Here is a 4,382-nt window from a genome sequence, read left to right as displayed (position 1 = left end):
GGTAGAGGTGGAAGAGCTCCTCCATGTAGGCCTCCTTGGCTAGCTCGGTGATGCATGTAAAATGGATACATGAACTTTGTCCTTTATCATATTGAATTCCCACATATTTGCAACATATATGATGACAATACCATGTTTTACATTGATCTATGGGGATTTACCAATGATCCCCTTATTTGGTTTATAACTCTGCGGAACAGGAAAACCATGTTCTGCGTATTTTTCACTTTCAGAGACCTATACGGAGTCAAATTGACCTGAGATTTTTTTAGCATCACTTTTTCATCAGGAGAAGCACCCTGGACCCTGGAACCACACCTGGAAAGGCCTGAGGCCCGAAAGACCCTGAGTGGTGTGCCCTACCTTGCCTAGGCTCTTTCAGCCGTCGATCATCCGATTGGCCTGATTCTTTCGCACAACGACATATTTTGACCAAAAATCACTATATATATGGCCCCAGAGAGTTCTCGGGAGGAGAGCACATCACAAACACAGAAACACGAAAACGGTGGCTGCTGCAGAGGATATTGGAGGGGGAAACTCCGTCGGGATCACCGCCGGAGGGATCTCCACCTTCTCCAATGTTTTCATCATCATCACCATGATCAAGGGAGAGTAGTCCACCTCTGGACTACGGGTTTGTGGCAGTAGCTTGATCTATTTCTCTCATGTTCTTCATAGTTCTTAATGTCATATGAGCTGCCTCAAATGATTATGGTCATATTTGTAATACCTATGTGGTGGATCCTTATTATATGATATTGTGGTATGAGATCTGATCATATTATGTGTAAGATGTATTGATAGATGCATATTATATACCCCGTTCTTAAGTATTTATTCCGATCCAACATCTATGCAAGATCGTGTGTGAGGTGATGTGTGTATGAGACGGAGTAGCATGGTTTTAGTGATTGGATGGTGACAATATTTTCAAGATCTATTATGGCCTTGGCCTTTTCTTTTGCTACCTCGCTAGGGATAAAGTGAATGCATGTGCTATGTTCATCACGTGACAGCGGTGATGATCTTGTTTGTTCAAGGTAGCATATTTGATACTTAAACTTCATGTCAAAGTACTTATGGCTATGCTCTGTTAATTCTTAATACAATATTGTATGAAGTTTCTTTCTTGTGGAGCATAGGAGAGATATGTTGCATCATCTGTATGTTAGGACGTGATGCACATATTAATTCTGATCTTACGCATACTATTATTTGCACCTTCATATCTCATTGATGAATTGTTATTTGTCCACTACAACTTAAAGAGAGCATATTGATACGTCTCAAACGTATCTATAATTTTTATGCTCCATGCTTGTTTTACACCAATTCATATGTGTTTTGCTTACACTTTGTTGCACTTTTACATGATTTCCGGCACTAACCTATTAACAAGATGCCACAATGTCAGTTCCCTGTTTTCTGTTGTTTTTGTATTTCAGAAAAGTTGTACAGGAAATATTATCGGAATTGGACGAAACAAAAGACGAAGTCAATATTTTACCAAAACAAAGATGAAGTCCAGAGGGGGGTCGAAGAGGCGCAGCAGGGTGGCCAGACCACCCCTAGGCGCGGCCTAGACCTGGCCCATGCCTAGGGTAGGTCGAGGCCCACCTGGCGCCCAACCGACCTAAATCCTCCGCCAATTTATACATCTTCTTGGGAGAACCCTGGATACCCAAGCGTCCATCCACGAAAAGTTCAGTAGCTCCACCACCATCGCAGACAAGATCCGGGGGACAGAAGTCTCTGTTCCGGCACCCTGCCGGGACGGGGAATTGCCCCCGGAGCCATCTCCATCGACTCCACCACCATCTCCATCGCTGTTGCTGACTCCCATGATAAGGAGGGAGTAGTTCTCCCTCGGATCTGAGGGCTCTACCGGTAGCTATGTGGTATGTCTCCCTCTCCCATGGTGTGATCTTTATGTGACCATGAGCTTTGTAATCTAGATGTCATTATGCTATTCAAGTGGATTTTACTTATGTGATCTCCGGAGACTCCTTGTCCCACATGTGTAAAGGTGGAGCGTGTGCACCGTGTGGGTCTCTTAGGCTATATTTAACAGAATACTTGTTCACTGAATTATGATTTGAGTTGGATGTCTCTATAAAATTGTGGTGTGTTAGTACCTCCTATGAATGCTCAAAGTACAGCGTGGGGTGTTTATTAGTACTTGCGAATACACCTTTGAGGTTTCTTTTGCAGCCCTACATGGTGAATTAGTGTTCGTTATCCAGCCGGAGAGTAGTTCAGATTAGCATAGTGAAGTGCTTATATTTATATTCCTTTATGATATCATTGTTGAGAGTGACCACTAGTGAAAGTATGATCCCTAGGCCTTGTTTTCAAACATCGAATCACCGTTTATTTACTGTTTTACTGCATATTTACTTGCTGCCATATTTATTTCAGATTGTTATTACCACTCATATTCATCCATATCACTTGCATTTTACTATCTCTTCGCCGAATTAGTGCACCTATACATCTGACAAGTGTATCGTAATTGCAGGGTTGCTTGAGAGGGATATCTTTAACCTCTACCTCCCAGAGTTCGATAAACCTTGGGTGATCCACTTAAGGGAAACTTGCTGCTGTTCTACAAACCTCTTCACTTGGAGGCCCAACACTGTCTACAAGAATAGAAGAGTGCGTAGACATCAAGCTCTTTTCTGGCGCCGTTGTCAGGGAGGTAAGGTAAAAGGTGCTCATGCATCCTCTGGCTACTAAGTTTTTAGTTGTAGGTGAGTGCTCGAAGTTATTACCTTTAGATTCTGCAATTACATCTTTTTTGTTTCTTGTTTTTATTTTCACTAGTTAGGCTTAATGGAAAACAACAACAAAATTAGAGAGCTTTATAGTATTTATCTTGAGTTAGAACATGAGGTGTTTGAAGAGAAAATTAAAAACCTATGGAACTTTACTTGCATGCTGGTAGCAATGTTATTAGTATGAATTATTTGAACACCCTTATTCCTAATGCTATGAAAAAGTCTAAGATTGGGGAAGCTAGTTTTTATGAAAATGATCTTTTTAGTTCCCCAGCTTTAGAGGAGTAAATTTGCTATGATGATACTATGCCTCCAATATATGATGATTATGTTATTTTCAGTCCACCTACTATTGAGGAGAAAATTAATTATGATTACAATATGCCTCCTATATTTGATGATTATGGTGATGAGAATAATAATGATAACTATTTTGTTGAATTTGCTCCCACTACAATTAATAAAATTGACTATGCTTATGTGGGGAGCAATAATTATTTTATGCATGTGGCTCATGATAAGAATTTTCTATGTAATGATAGTTATATTGTTGAATTTATTCATAATGCTACTGAAATTTATTATAAGAGATAAAAATATGGTTGTAGAAGTTTTCATGTTCCTAAAACACCTTTCTATATGCTAAAAGTTTTGAAGTTACTCTTGTTTTATCTTCTTATGCCTGTCACTTTGTTCTTTGTGGATTTATTTGTGTATAAGATTCCTATGCATAGGAAGTGGGTAGACTTAAATGTGTTTCATATTTTCTTCTTGATGCTCTCTTTTACTTCAATTCATATTTCTTATGTGAGCATCTTCTCAAACTACTGCGCCTAGCTAAAAGGCATTAAAGAAAAGCGTTTATGGGAGGTAACCCATGTTTATTTACTGTAATTTTTCTTTTTGTTGAGTCTTGGAAGTTATTACCTCTGTAATAACCTCTCCTTATCATTTTTATTTCGTTTTTGTGCCAAGAATAGCCTCTAATAGGAAGAAAGTAAGATTTTGGGAAGTTGTTGTCCTGAAAACAGATTATGTGTTGTCACCATAAAAATTCGTATAAATAGTCAGAGCGGAATTTTTAGCTGCCATTTTTTATGGATATGCCGCAGGTTATTATCTAACTTTAGTTAGTTGACCACTTTTCTAGATGAGCAACATAATATTTTCGAAAAAATTGATCTTTACCTGCTGTTATGTTTTGACAGATTTCTGCACTATTTGCATTTGCCTCTTAAATCTCTTTCTTTTTTAGTTCTTTTGATCAAATAGCTTTTTGAAAGGTTTCTACAGTAGATAATGCTTTAAGATATGTTTGATATATGTTAATAATGAACCCAAGTGAATTTGTTTATTTTAATTGTACTAATGCTGCTAATAGAGAATTGTGTGAAGTTTTGTATGAAGGAAGTTTTCAAGTGTAGGGAGAGAAAAATGATGTGATGAGATGAAGAATGGACAAAAGCTCAAGCTTGGGGATTCCCCTGCACCCCAAGACATATTCAAGAGGTACAAGCATCAAATCTTGGGGATGCCCAAGGCATCCCCTCTTCAATAACAAAGCAATAGGTCATCTCTCTATACGCTATATTTTTATTGCTT

This window comes from Lolium rigidum, chromosome 2, assembly GCF_022539505.1.
Source record: "Lolium rigidum isolate FL_2022 chromosome 2, APGP_CSIRO_Lrig_0.1, whole genome shotgun sequence".
In the NCBI taxonomy this organism is placed as follows: domain Eukaryota; kingdom Viridiplantae; phylum Streptophyta; class Magnoliopsida; order Poales; family Poaceae; genus Lolium; species Lolium rigidum.
Note: the sequence above shows the minus strand (reverse complement) of the source record.